This window comes from Corvus kubaryi, unplaced genomic scaffold (assembly GCF_017639235.1).
Source record: "Corvus kubaryi isolate FWS band 111438036 unplaced genomic scaffold, C.kubaryi_AGA036_p1.0 37398, whole genome shotgun sequence".
Classification (NCBI taxonomy): Eukaryota; Metazoa; Chordata; class Aves; order Passeriformes; family Corvidae; genus Corvus; species Corvus kubaryi.
Window position 1 is genome coordinate 29,305,116 of NW_024581137.1, and position 15,745 is coordinate 29,320,860.

At 35.2% G+C, this 15,745-nt stretch overlaps 1 protein-coding gene across 3 annotated transcripts in view; it reads right to left on the reverse strand.

The window, feature by feature from the left end:
• The window catches only part of AHR (aryl hydrocarbon receptor), a 62,601-nt gene that overhangs the window by 26,450 nt on the left and 20,406 nt on the right, over window positions 1-15,745 (reverse strand). Inside the window, exon 1 of one of the 3 annotated variants that reach the window (XM_042044466.1) lies at window positions 9,965-10,043. The exons of the other annotated variants lie outside the window; for them this stretch is intronic. The gene's annotated coding sequence lies outside the window, so the exon portion shown is untranslated. Of the gene's footprint in view, window positions 1-9,964; window positions 10,044-15,745 lie in introns of those variants that run through there. 3 annotated transcript variants of the gene reach the window in all.

Consider the following 15,745-nt stretch of genomic DNA (forward strand, 5'->3'; position numbering starts at 1 on the left):
TTACACAGGAAATTAAAACACGGAAACTCCCCCAGAGTAAATAGGAAAAATCTGGACACATATTCTAGAATATATTCACTACCAAATTACTTCTCAGAATTTCCCATTAATAATTTTAAAGCATAAAAAATAAAGCAAATTTGTTTATACTTGTAAAAAAGTGAAAAAACCAAACCCACAAACAAACAAAGAAACCCCAAACCAAAAAGATCTGTTACACAATTTTAGCAAGAGGGCTGGATTGTAAGCACCTGCTTTCCAAGTAGGTTAATGACTTCGTTTAATCCTATGTCCAGCAATAAGCATCATTTCCATTGCCTAGAATTCCCTGATTTGAAGTAGAGGCTGAATCCCAAAGACAACTAGATAGTGACATTTAATAGATTTTTCTAGACATTAAAAAAATTTATATATTCTGATACATTTGTTCTATGATTGTGAAATGCTTTAGCACCCAAACCAGCAAATGTAAAAGACAGCTGCTTTTACATTATATCTTCAAAGATAAATTAAATAACAATGGTTACATCAGTGTTTACCAGCTTCTTATCTCTGGTTTTAACCATTACATTCAGATGATATGTGCCTTATATGGAGAGGTAGTGTACTTTATCAGACTAACTCTATGGTGTGGAGGAAAAAAAATGTTTGACATACAACTACTTCTTCAGGTCTGAAATTGAATTCTAACTACTGCCAAAAGCCATCTTTCATTTTAAAACCATGTAAATGTTCATTAAAAAATTATTTTCAATACCTAAAGATAACAGGTATTAGGTGATCTTCCTTCTTTCCAGGGACCAACAGTCAGTATAAGAAACTGCATGAGTTATAAGCAGCTTGCTGAATCAACTAACAGTTCATGATAGATTAATTTCATTAATTATCTGCTGAGATATTCAGAAGGTAATCTAACATGAGGAAAATTATTGATTAAATTATTGAAAAACTAAGTCTCATTTAATCTCTGTGCTGTCCTCCAAGTGAAACTCTATTTCAAGACGAAAAAGGCCTTTTTCACCTTCAAACACTTGATGTCTAGGGTTTATACTTGATCAGTATGCCCCCCTCAAGCTTTAACCCACAACCAGTGTCCTCTTCCTTCCAGGCTGTCACTCCTGTTCTCAGTAAGAACCTTTGCCATGACTTCCTCACTTGACAGGCAGCTGCTCTGAAGTCCCAGCTCCACTGTTTCGTCCACTTCAGTTTGCAAAATTAAAGATGAAGCCATCTGTAGCTACCAGAGCACCTTTAACAGGAATCTTGTAAATGATGATTCCTTACTCTCTTTATCAGAAGTTACAACAGCAGAGAATCACAAAATTGTCACAGAGCAGGTGCAAAGACACACTACTGATGTACTTGAGAGGGCCCTACCTGTACTAATTGTTGCGAAGTTAATAAAATAACTGGAGATGCAGAGAATTCAGCATAAGGTATATATGTTAGCAACTATCTAGCCAAGTTTCTGATGAGCATTCATGCAGAAACCTGATTTAACACATAAATACTTGAATTGTCAAATTTACTATTACTTTAAGAAAAAATATAAATAGTTAAATTACTTAAAGTAAGACAAAGGCATTCAAAAACGGTTCCACTTCCCCTTTTCATGAAAGAAGTGACACACCTACAACATTTATACAAATATATATTCAAAAGAAATATCAGTAACAAAGAAATCTAATAAAAATGCCTTTAACCTGAATGTGACTAATATCTTATGTAATAATCAGTTTTCTGACCATAGAACAAGAGAGTAGCATCTACCAGTGGTTATCAGGACACCATCAAGACTCAACTCAGCCAAACAAAGATTATTATACTGTTTTCCTCAAATCTAGAAACTACTAAATTTGGAAAAAAGGAACATATTTTCTCAAGTAATCAGAACAAAGCAAACAAGAGAAAACCAAATAAAAGTATTTTTTTCTGTGTTGAGTGAATAAAGACGCTTTTTTGACATAAATGCACACTTGCTGGTGCTCAGCTGTGAAGTCTGCAGAGATTTTTCCCCATTGAAACCTGAGCATTCCCACACCAAATGTCTCTTATTATCAAAGGAGTGAAAAAATGTATCCTTAAACTTTCCATCCCAAAATTCCTGTAATCCAGCCACGTATTATTAGAGTGCTGAATACAAACCATTTCAGCAACTGCTGGCTGTAAGCTTCATGGAAACCATATCAAGGTGCAATGCCTTTAGAACCTTTTCTTTTTCCTACCTGTTCTTCCCCAAAGAAAAAAACATAGCAAATTGTTTTAGAGGAGTCAGGGTAGCTCACTACAGAGAGCTCTAGAGAACAGAATATCAAGATGCCATATGTTAAACAGACCTTTTAAAATCATATTGAGATGCAATGAATTTCTTTGAGTCAGACTCGAGATAATTTTTATTTTTAGGTGAATGATCTGTTCAAGCCTAAAACTGTATTGAAGCAACACTTGTCTAATATCACAAGTATTATCACTAGCACATCAGTCATGCAGTCCTGAATTTAATCTTAAAGAGCTTCCCAGAACTGCTTTAAATCAAATCTTGGCACAATTTCCAAGATTCAGCCAAACAGGTCAAAGTTTGCAGTCAAAGCCAATTGAGACTGTTTCATAACCTTTTCAGTAGATTTATAAATTCTACTTGTCTGTTCTAGATTACTGTACAAAAACAGTTCTCTTGAGGGGGGTGGTCTTGCTTCAGCAACAAAAGCTAAGCTTCAACACGAAGGTCACCAGCTAACACAAGAAAAGGAGGGCAGTACTGAGAAAACAGTAGTTTAATATTAAACTCTTGCCTAGATCATTAACATAAGATAAACTGTTTATACTGGTGAAAGATCTATTTTAAGAGGGAGAAAGTATTATATATATACACCCATGTATCTACATGCAACCATATCTATTTCCATTACTTAAGATTATATAAAACATTTTGCACCTGCAATCTCTGACACTGTCAAGGCAAAAATGTTTATGAAAGTTAAGTAACACAAAGAAAAAATGCAATTAATTCTTTTTCTAAGAAGATAAAAGATACATTGGCTTCATATTTTGTAAATAGCTACATTTCTAGATAGCAAAAACTGTACATTTTTGTAACAAACCTTGTGAAGAATTGCTCTGTATTTAGAGATACAAGAGAAAATAAATAAAATTCAGAATTATCATAATTAGTTCTAAAGTCTTAGTTATGTTACACGAGGCAAGATTGACTTCTATGTAGGTTGCATTTACAAGCAAAACACATTACATATAGGGGGAAAAAATTTTTCACTGTGTTTTGCATACTTAAATTTTCCATTTCCTACCTTTTCATTTATGATTCTGAATAATTGTCAAGATAGATTTACATTGGGTCTTCTTCCTTACGTGTCTGAAGATGAAATAATTTAAGAGCAGTCTTCCTGGTAAACTGTATTACAAATTACAGTACAGCTTCTAAATTATAGTAAACTGTAGATGGATGGATGGATGGATGGATAACAACATGTATTCTCCATTACTACTGAAACTCCAAAAGATAAATGCATTAATAAAAATGTAAAAAATACATTACTTTTCTGACAGAGTCCAGAGCAATATCAGAAGAAAACACTTTACAAAAGTAGTCATGGTAGTTGAATAACTGAATTTTGTAAATATAAGAAAAGGAGGATGAAATGGTACATTTGGTAGTAACCACTAACAAAGGATACCTTTTTCCCCCTTAAGCATCAATGAATGCACCTAATTATGACAGTACTGGAACTGCTTTCAAATGATATATTTTAAAGCAGAAAAATTACCAATAAAACATATGCAGAGCTGCCTTTACTTTCCACTAAAACGCCAAATATAGTTTAAAAAACTAGTAACAACCATCCTTTGGCCTCAGAACACATGGTACATTGATTCATAAGCATATTTTCAGCTAATGTGGAAACATATAAATATGTCTACATATTTAGGAAAAGCTACTGAAAGAACCAACACGCCACAGAAGAAAGGTATTTCTTGATTTGGCCTCAAAGAAATTATTCATGGTTCAAGAGAGAGAAAATGCCATGAAGTATCACAAGAGGATAAATCATACAACCATGAATACTTTCAAAGAAATATTAGTAGGTTATGGTTGGTGAGGGAAGAAAAAAAAGAGACTAAGGGGGAATAAAACTTTTACAAGAGTAAGTTTTAACAAGAGGGAGGAGGAAAAAAAAAAACAACAAACACAAAAACTTATTTCCCCTACTTAAAAAAAGGAGAACAGAACAAAGGTAAGTGGCCAGGTTCTGGGCATTTCCTGGGCTTTTGAGAGTCAACAACTGCTGTGCAGATACAGATTGCTTACTGACGTTACAAATCTCTAGAAATCAAATATTTCCAGGTGTGGATATTTTTGTGACTCAAACCATGGCCCAGCAGCGCCACAGACCCGCACTGGACACGCTACAAGTTCTGTGCATGTGCACTCCTCCATTTCCAGTCACCCAGTACTTTCTTTTTAACCCAAATTCAAACCAAGTAAAATGCATGCTCATCAGCTCTATGATCAGACACAGCAGAAAGAGCACAAGTCTACCCATCTGTGAGGATGTTTAAGTATAAAATAAACTTTCTTTAAGGGAGGAAGAAATGTAGGACTTGCCCAAAAATGCTTAGGCTAAAAACAGGAAAAGGAAATTTTCTTCTTCAAAGCAGGTGATTCCAAAGGTTCAAAGTGCCAAAATGTTTCAATAGAAACTGTTGGGAACCTTTGGTGGCTGCCACTAAAGCAACCACTATAATATAGCTGTATGTATTTGCTAGGCTGTGGGGAAATATTTATACTTTCGGCATAATCAAGATAAAGAAATTTCAATATTAAGGTTCTACTAAGAATCCTACTTGAACATTTCAGAGACCATGGATAAAAGCAAACCTATAAACCAGTAAATATTCTGTCAGCATTGGGCTGAAATTATTCAAGGTACGGCTCCAGAACTTCCCAAGGGCCCCGCTATACTTACACTTCAGACATGTTTTCATACGTATTTTACACCCAACAAGAGAAAAGAGCAGAAGTGGTACACATTACTTGAACTGCTGCAGGAGTCTAAAATAGCCTCTTCACTGCAATCAATATATAACGAATATAGATGAGGAATAAAAGCAGCACACAACATTTTTCTCAATACCAAGTACCATGGTTTTTGAAGGCGTGATATTTCAGATTCACCTAACAAAACCCATCTAATTTTAAAATGACCTTGTGTTTCCCCTACTATACAAAAAGTCCAAAGTGAAAAATACTATTTTTCATTTATCTGTGATCAAATAAGGGGCTTAAATAATTTAGCATGAAAGCTATTTTTGGCATAAGGAAGTCTGTTGCTTGCCCTTTCAAAATTGACATGTCTGTGAGTTCAGATCAGTTCTACTTAGTTTCCAGGTCTATGGCAAGGATAAGTTTCCAATGCTCAGTTATAAATCATAAAACTGACAAAAACTTGGCAGGAGGATCACCTTTTATTCTACCTAAACTTCAATCAAATTTCATTGGCCAAGACTCAAAGGGAGCCACAAATTTCCCAGAAATTACATTTCTGAATCAGAAGATTACTTATAAGATAGTAAATGAGTACATTCATTTATTCTACTGAGGGAAAAAAAGAAATGTTTTTTCTCAATCTAATTTTGCTGCTTAGTAAAATTTACCAACACTAACAACAAACAAAAGCAGAAAAAACCCTTTCAAAAAGTTTCTAAACCCTGTCCTACAGCTTTTGTTGATAAACCACCCTAGAAATACTATAGCATAGTATTTTAATTCCCCTTCCTATATGATATTTTATACTTGAACATATTTGAATATGTATCTTCTAAAGGACAAGATTTTCATTTAAATTTGCAACTTTTGTCATTTAAATAATTATTAAACTACATACATAGAAAAAAATACAAACCTGTATCAGCTACTTTTCAAAATATCTTGAAGGTACAAAAGGTGAACCAGCAAGTTGGTAACTTATTTGCTGTTTTGCAAGTTGTGTGTTCATTGAACCACAATTTAAATCCTAAAACGCATTTATAATAAAACAAGGATATATATTTTAATAGTTGGTTGTACTGAAAAGTCATTGTAAATACTAAATAGGAGGAAGAAAACCTTAAACTCTTTCTTTCTAGCACCTGAAACATGGGAAGGCCTGTATGAAACATCTCTAACTCTTCCTGGCATTATTTCTATACTAGCAAAAAGCTTCTTAGAAGAAATGAATCCTAACCTCAGTCTCCTATTGAAAGCTGAATAGGTAACAGCAGGTAACCAGGACAGGAATTAGATCTTACCTAATGAGTTTAGGATGGGCTAAATGTATAGCAACTTCCTGAGACAGAATTTGGACAAGACACTGGGTTTCCACTGTTATTTTGGAGAAATATCCAAAACCTCATGGGTAAATATCCTAAAAAACCAATGCTTTAACTGCAACAGCCTGCAAAAGTGGCAGCTGTCTTTCCCCACAGCTTCAGTCATGGCAGCATTTTAAGACAGCAGAGCTCTGCATCCAAAAATGAGGAAGGCCATAAACAGCGCAGAATCTGTGGCTTAGGTATATTTTTCACACAGTAACAAACATTATTATACTTTTCAAGTAAATGTAGGATTTTAAGATACACTACAGCATATACATGGGGCAAACTGGGTGGTAGGCAGGCAAGAAGAAGACTGAGAGGCTGAAGACAGTGAGGAAGTTATCAAAAACATGCCCAAAAGTTGAGAGGATGAAGGGTTTTGTGGTTCTGACATCATCTTCCTGTGCGTTGTGGTGGAAATCATACAGGCGCTGTACACTCCATTTCCTTAACCATGAAACCAGAACAGGAGCACTCAGTTCCACCAGCACTGCAAGGATAAGTGCAGTAAAGATCTGGAAGTTCAGATTCTCTAATAGGGAGACATTTCAGAGCCCCATGTGAAAATCATATTAGATTACACAAAGCTTAAAGCTTACAATTGCACAGTATTTCAATATCATCTTTCTGGACAATTTTGGTTTGCTATGCTGATCTGTAAAGTTTATGAATTAAAGACCTACGAATGGTTATAGTCTCCACATAAGAAAAATTTCAATGGCTTTCTATATAGAAAGAAGAAAAAGGGAGAAAAGGTCCCACTGGATTTTATCTCAGGTACTTGTATTGAAGACTGTGCTTAGGAGGCTGCACAGGACAGAGGTCTGTATTTCTGATCTAGCATCAGAAAACAGAAATAGCAACAGCGAGCATTATATAACTTATGTTGCTAAGGGTTAGATGGTGATGCAAAGGAAAACTATATTTTATTCATTACAACCCCAAGGAGGAGGGAAAGAGAAAGGCAAGGAATGCTGCAAAGAAGGGGAACTGGAGCACACAGACAAAACTCTGGAAGAAGAGGACTTGGTGGTAACAGGAACCTCTGCCTCTGTCATCTGCTCTCCCCCGCAGGGATTCATTTCCCAGAGGGTCTGTTCTAGTCCATCCATAAGTGAAGCTGATAGAAGTGGTCTGATAAAACCACAGACAAATCATGGGTGTAAGTTTGCAAAGCTTATTCCAGTAATTCTAACATTAGAGGATTTTATATTAATAAATATTTTAAATATTTAAAACTTTAAATATTAAAACACACCCTAGAGACTACACGTATTAGCAAAAGCTTACTACTAGAACAACTCATTTGCTCGTCTTTCAGAAATAACTGCTCAATTGAATCAGATGTGTATGAAGAGTAAAACTAAAGCAAAACGATATTTTCATTAATATGTTACCAGGTATGTCTACCAGTTCTCATAGAGAGGACCTTTTCTTCAATGCCATAAAATATTTTAACATATTTTATGCTTTTAAGATTCTAAAATTAATACATAAAATTTTAGTTATTATTTAAAAAAATCACTCCAGTTAAGGTTCTATTCCCAATAATTCTAAATACAGAAATGATACACCCCTTTCATAGCATAAGCTTTTCAGTAAACCGAAAGGTACACAAAATTTTCTCAATATTTTTAATGCTTCCATTCTACTTTTAATAAACCACTTCAAAAAGCAAGACAGATACTTAAATGCTATTCATTAAACATCACCACTTACATTGACCCACAGATATACATAAACCCAGAAAGCTCCTGCCTTGATGAGATTGCCCTGGAGGGCAACCACACACACAAAAGATGAGTAATGGTATCAAGATTTCAGTTTCTTGTTGCAGTTTCATGCTTTAAAGAACTATGTGGCTTGTGTGGACTGGCAGAACTTTTTTGGTTGGGAAGGGGAGGGGTTGGGGTGTCAACGCTTTGGGGGCTTTTGTTTGTGCTGTGGGGAAATTTTGTTTGTTTTGAAATTGTCTATAAATACAAAGATTGTTCTGAGAATCTGACAGCAAAAGGGACCTCTCTGGAGCTGTGACACCATCTGGCCATAGAGCTCATAGGTACCCGTGTTGCAGTATCTTGTATCTCTGAAGTTGACAATACTACAGCAGAATTTAAAAGGGATTTCCACCTGCTTCCACTTATCTTGGTCCCACAGTTTTACTGTAAACATGAGACTTTTCTAGATGCACAGAAGGAATGGCCCCTTTCACTGACTCTTCGTTTCACACACATTCCTTTCTTGTTTGGGAATTCCATATATTCTTACTTCTAAAGAAAGTAGGACATATAATAGGCTGTACATAAGTAATTACCATTTCCCCTCAAAATGCTTTTTGAAGCACATCCAACTTTCCCGGCACCTGAAATGCCATTAAAAGGCTAAGCTGGAAGATGCAATGTCTTAAAGGGGACAAAGCAACATTTTCAGAAAATAACTGATGATGCAGTTGAGAGGGACCACACCACCACAGTAAATATTTAGTTAAATCTCAAGAATACTTAGTTCTTCCTCTTTTTTTTTTTTTTTTTTTCTTTCTCCCCTCACTGACATTCACTGACTTATTTTGCTTATTTTACTGGAAATCTTCAAATCTCCAGCAACCATTTTATCGTGTCCAGCTTACGTCCTTCTGTGATAACGCTGCCTATTAACTTCAACAGCTCTTCTCCCTTTTTGGTATTACCCTCCCTGGTATATGCACAGACAGCAATCATAACCCCTAGCCTGCATTTTGCCATGCTAAACATGACAAATGCAGTCATGTCCTGTAGTATGTACTATTCTCTAGGGCTTCTTTGTTCTTGTTCCTACAATATCTGTAAGACCCTAACTTGATTTGACAAACTAAATGACATCCCTCAGATCTTCTGGAGAATCTCAGTTGTTTTAAACTCAGTTTGATAAATGGAGTAACCCTGCTTTACAGGAATGTCCCCTTCAATACTATCTCCAAGACTGCTTCAAGAGAATCTACCAAAATCTTCAGAAAGGAGAAACGAAAGACAGCTAAGCCCAGCTTAATAAAAAGTCTTCCACATCACTTGTTTTAGTCCCACCAGAAAAGCTGAAATGAGAACAACTACAAGTTTACAAAAATACCTATCAGTATTTATTAACTGTAGCTACTGAAGTGAAAAACATTCTTAACATTTTAGTTTAGCCAGTTATTGTCTGGCTCCCAGACTCTTGAAAACAGTTACGTAACAGGAAACACTGTTTTAACATGGACAATTGCAATAGAGATGGATATGGCTATAGGCCAGAGTGCTGTACTGGCCAAAAGGCCAGAGCCATATAAAGGACCTGATACATCCAATTTGGGGTTCTATACACAATATACTATTTAGAAAACTCCCAATCTAAATACCATCCGTACTTCAGTTTCCTAAGTTTCACTGTAAGCCCCACCATGCATAGCTGCCTTGCCTCCTGCTGGATGGGTAAGAATGGTTTGGCACACACTTGACCCTGACCCTAAGCATGGTGCAGAAACTGGGTTTCTACTGACTCTTCCCCCATGTGGCATAAATCCAGGTTCTTCTGACAGCTGCTAGCGGCTGATTCTTTTACAGATCTGAAGAAAATTACATACCTCTTCTTTGCAGTATCAGGATACAAACTCAGGTTTTATTCACTCCGCTGCTGCGGGTGGTTCCCACTCCTTTCTTTTCCACTGCAGAAGAGGTCTTAAAGCTGGGAGTACAGGTAATACCTACTCTTCCTGTTGAAAATTACCTACCATACAGAAAACAGTAAAAAAAGAGTTTCTCAAGTCTGAAAGATCAAATCAAAAGGATGTTCCATCTGGGACAGTGACCAAAAAAGAACCCTGACCCAGTCCCCACTGAAAGGGTCATTCCACTCTGTTATGGGATGAGTGTTTCATGGGAAACACATAATCTAGTCCAGAAAATTCAGTTTTCAAAAGACTGCAGATGTAGGAAGGCAATAAAGAAAAATCAGAAGTCACATAAAACAGAGCATACTGAATTAATCTTGACAGCACATTTCTTATGTTGTAAAAAGAATTTTTTATAGGTAAGGCTAGAACATCAGTAAGGATATCTGCCCACCAAGTGGACACTGCAATAGAGAATTGGCAATCACTGATATTGGGCTCCACATAGAAAAGAGAAACAGAAACAAGCTTAGAGCCAAAATTTGATTGCAGTTTTATTTATAATAAAAGGAATAATGTGCATATATTTGCTTTGAACACCTGCATGATATTAAATTTGTTTTTACAGTTACACAGATTGTTCTTGTTCTTACCAAGATAAATGTACTTTGCTTCAAAATTTCAGTTAGAAGTTTGTGCCATGCCTTTATCAAGCATATTCAGATTCATATTAGAGTAAGCACAAATCAACTCTTATTTTAATGGTGCTGTCTGTCATATTTTTTTTGTATTCGCTGCCAAAGCAGCAAAAGATCAAATGAAATAAAATCTAAACATGAGGTTTCATTTACCCTGCCACAAGAAATAATTTTCAAGGTGGCAAAGACAGATCTGTTTGATAATTACGTATTTTCTGCTAAATTCTTCCATATGCTTAGAATATTCGGGATTTCGCCAAGAAGAAAAGCAAAATCACTGCTTGTAGTTGAGAAGTTCCTCCCCAAAATACACATCAAGTTATCTTTCTGCAGTTGATTCTTACGTAACAAGATTTACATTAACTATTTCTTTCACTATGTTCATCAGAAAAAAACACAACACACAGTTACAGAAATATAATAATTTAGCTTAATAAATTAAAATGTAAGCTAAAATAGTGCAAAAATACTTTTAAATACTCTGTTGACAATTTCACTCAATTCACACCATCTGCTTTACTAAGCCATTTGAATTAATAATAAAAACATTTATATATATGTTCCTTTGACAACTGTCATTAATTGCAAGATACATTTTTATATTAAATATAACCTGTTGCAACTCTTCACCATATTTGTTTAATCTTTTAATAGAAACTAAGTTTTGCTTCCATATTTAAGACATTTGCTTTAGTTCTAAAATTAATCAATCAAATTAAAGATTAGCTTTGGCAAACCAGAATGAGAATCTATTATTAGTTTTAAAATGTTAGTGAGGGAGATGCATATAGGACAGATGAAAAGATGACACGGAGCTCTCTGCAGAGTTCAGATGGTTACTGTTAGTGAGAGGAACTCCACTTCCTTCCTGCACCCCAGCCCTTTGTGGAGGAGGGTGCGGAACTCACCAAGAGTGTTTTAATTAGAGTTTATAAATTACGGCATATTCTGACAATAACTTTTTTTTTTCAAATATACTGTTGCTATGAATAGTTTTGTAGAAATAAGTCCAGATTGGTTCCAGGCACAACTTCATAATAATTGCCCTTACCTTACAGTAGAAAAGAAGAAAGAGCAACATGAGAGTTTTTGGCAAAAGTTATACACGTTTCCCTTACTGCCTTGGACATCACCATTTTTGTAACACTACTGCAAATAGTAATTTAAGGATTTAATTTTACCATTACATTTACTACATCACATAAATTTATAAAAAGACATAGAATTATGTTTCCATTTCAAAGCAGTTTTTATCTGTGTTGGAGAAGAGCTTGCATACATACAAACACAATCTGGATACAGTTTATTAATTCTGCAGTTTAGCTTCAGCTACCTGCATTCCAAATGAACATAAAGTTGAATGATCCTCATTCTTGCAGCAAAACACAAGTAGTAAGATGGCAAGAAATTCAATGGTTTGAAGAACAGATTTTGATTTAGAAAGGTGAGACAGCCCTCAAACGCTTGCACAAGGCTGTGCAAGGCTATTGGAAAAGTTCATGGTTTTATTTATTTTACCAGTTTAGGAAAGGTGAAATGAGTCTATACTGTTTAGCTTTGTGGTACATATGTATAAACTACTGAGAAAAATAAAATAAAAATAAATAAAATGCACTCTGCTAAAAACATAACTGGTCTCTCAGGTATGTTTAATAGAAACATAACAGAAAAATTCAAGTGCAAAAGGAAATTAAAAAGGCATATTACTAGTGATAACTACACTAATGTACGAGCAGAGGAAGGTACACGGGATAGACATGGTCTGTTTTGTACACAGGATATACACAACTTCTGAGATTTAACCGATCTTGTTCAGTCTCACAAAAAGACAGACACAAAATTGCCAGGAATTCCTTCTTCAGAACAGCTTGGCTTTGCAGGGAAGATAAAAAGTTAATATTTCTATGAGCTTTCCTAGTCTACTTCTAGCTTCAGCAACAAAAGAAGTTATTAAAAAAGTAGTGTCTAATGTATCAGATTCATTTTCCTTCTCTTCATGCAGGCTGTGAAAACTATTGATACTTGTCTCCTCAATTTTAACTGGCATAATTTAGGGGTGAATCATAAATAAACTATAGGGAATTCAATTATGTATTCCTCATGAGAGGAACTATGTGTGTTTAGTCTAATTAGTACTGTAGTAACTTACAGCTTTCTCCTTTTATATACCAAATGGCATTTCCATCCTTAGATCCTAGTGCCAAAAAAACCGACTATTTCATTCCAAACATTTAGCAGTATTGCAGTATGCATGCATAAATATATAGCTGCCAGCCTTGCAGAATAAATTCAAGTGACAAATATTTTACATCCAACCTGGAATCAACTTGCTCTGCAAGCAAAACAGCAAAAGCTTCTGCTATAAGCAATTCATCATGTTCATAAAATAAACAAAAGAATCAGAACTGATTTCAACTTTCATTGTTGCATGGCATAAAAATAAAATAAAAAATCAGCTTTTATAAAATAATTTATTACTTGTATCTCATATTTCCTTTTGTCTTATGCATGTAACTTTCTTACACAGAATCTTTCAATTCACTTTGAATCACATGTAGTCCATTATCACATTCAGAAAGTAGACATTTATTTTCAGAGATGTACATAGAAAAGGTGATGCTGCAGCAGTGTTATATTTGAACTTACTGTATCAGCTAACAATTTACCAGGCTGAGATTAATTTTGAGTTACTAGAAATTACGCAATTATCATTTAAGTGTAAACTGCTTAAGGCTACTATTAATGTTTTAAGAGGAAGATAGTTCAGTTTGTGACCTTAATATAATCTAAATGAAGTAGATATCCCATTATATGGATTTTTTTTTTTAATCCTAGGTTGTCTTTTTGACAAAAGAAGTGGCATTTTGTGAAACTTGTTAGTGCTTTGGCTCCTACTGATTACAATGATCAATATCAGAAGCCAAAACATAAAGCTATTGAGATACAGCACTGATTCCCTACACATCTCACAGATGCTGCCACATGAGCTACATCCTGTTAAGCATTAAGTTTCTAATTAGGGGAGATTAAATCATCCAGTGTTATATCTTGGAAGGTGATAATCTTGACTTCATATCTTCCAGAGAACCTTCCACATACCTACAAGTCTGAAGTGTACCTACGCACATTAAATAGTATGTTTCGCATTTTAAAAATTCCTTGAATGAGGAGTTCAAATTTTTGATGTGAAGAAGGTTCTTAATAGCACCTACTTGGTTCTTCCATCAGAGAAAGCAAACAGAAAGGAGAGAATTTGGTCATGACATAAAGTCAGTAAACATCTCTGTAAAGGCAGGAATTCCCATCAAGGAGTTCTAGAAGGCTCCATGTAAGAATGATAGCTGTGCAGACAGTGTCATCATGAAACCCCAAGTTAGAACATCTGAAAGTATCTGAAATGTAAGTGTATTCTCACTGCTGTACCTTCTTAAAAACAAACAAAAAAAAAACCTAGAGAAATTGAAACAATTTCTCCAAAAGTCTCTTCCATTTAACACGTCTCTACTTTAACATTTACTTTCAGATGGCTATAGAGTGGGGCTAGCTAATGCAAGCAAAGAATCTTCAGAATACTTGAAAGATACCTCAAGTATGAAAATATTTATATACTGTGTAAATTCCTGTGTTTTATTTTCATCTTGAATGAAAACATGACCCACTTTATGAACACAAGCAACTGTAGGCTTGGGGGCCATTACCAAACCCAAAGGGAGACAGATCTTGTCTTGTATGATTTCACCCAGATAAGAGTTTCAAGCAGCACATGGCTTTGAACAGCACTGAAAGTCTGCACAAGTCATTTTCTCCCAAATGGGTTTAGAGCAGAAGTTATAACCATCTGAACAGTTATAACCATTTAATGTGTATCATTTGGATCTGCCCCCTTCCACTTGATACTGCCTTCCCTCCCCATTCATTTCTATTCCTTAATCAGACAAATACTCTCCAAGATATTATAAAGTAATTTACATATGGTTTTCCTCGTAGAGAAGAGGAAAAATGAACATGGCTATACTCTTTTCTAGGATGCTTAGGAGCTTAAACTGAGAAAATAGGGTGAAGGACAGGCTCAGCTCTTTAGGTTAGTCTGACCAGCTTAGTCACTCACTAACAGTCAGGTATCCTCAGTTAGAGGAAGGCACAAAAAGACAGCAGATAGTTTTCTGTCTCTTAATGGAGAGAGACACTATTTGAAGTGCAAGAGTGGGAGCCCTTCCAAAAACATGTCTTTGTACGTAGATGTAGTGACTCACTTGAGCCACAGGATTCCAGAGAGAAATGCATTTCACAGTGTCAGCTGCCCCTCAGCACTGCTACTTGATCTGCTGAATGGGAATGTAACTAAATATTTGCACAAGAAACACATCTACTTTGCATTACAAACACAGACTGGCATGGATGTTACAGGTGGCATAAAATGATGGCAAAGTTATTTGAATTTGCAAGGCATGGAATGAAAACACTTGCTAAGGTTCCTCTCAAACACAGACATGTTTCTTGATTTTGTGCAAGTTTTTTGTTGCATTCTTCTGTTATGGTCTAATTCAGATGGATTTAAATCCTTCAAGAAACAAGCTTCTAAGACTGAACCAGCATTATTGCCCACAACAGGTAGTACCTAATATCATGTTGTTTTCGGTTTGCCTGCTCAGCCACTTCCTCTTCTGTCATCAGTATCTCTAATGCTTTCTTCTCTTTAGTAAGAAGAGGCACTGTAAGACTTGTTAATTTTTCTACGTTGTTAGTAATCCAATCCTTTGTTTGAATTATTTTTCATATATAGCTTATAACAGTTATTACAATATTCCACCATTCCATCTTTTTCCAGGCTTCCTTATTGCTTAATGTAAAATGTTCTTCTTTGTTATTTTAACTACGTTTTTAAATTCCTCATTTGTGCACACCAATTTTGTAGCTTTCTCTCTCTTTCATGAGGTGTCTGTCTTCTTTAATTCTCTGATATGCATCCTAATGATCTTGTAAGTGTTCTCTACTTTCATCCAGTCTTGCATGCAATTCCATTTTTTTTACACTCTATATTTCATTGGGAAAACAA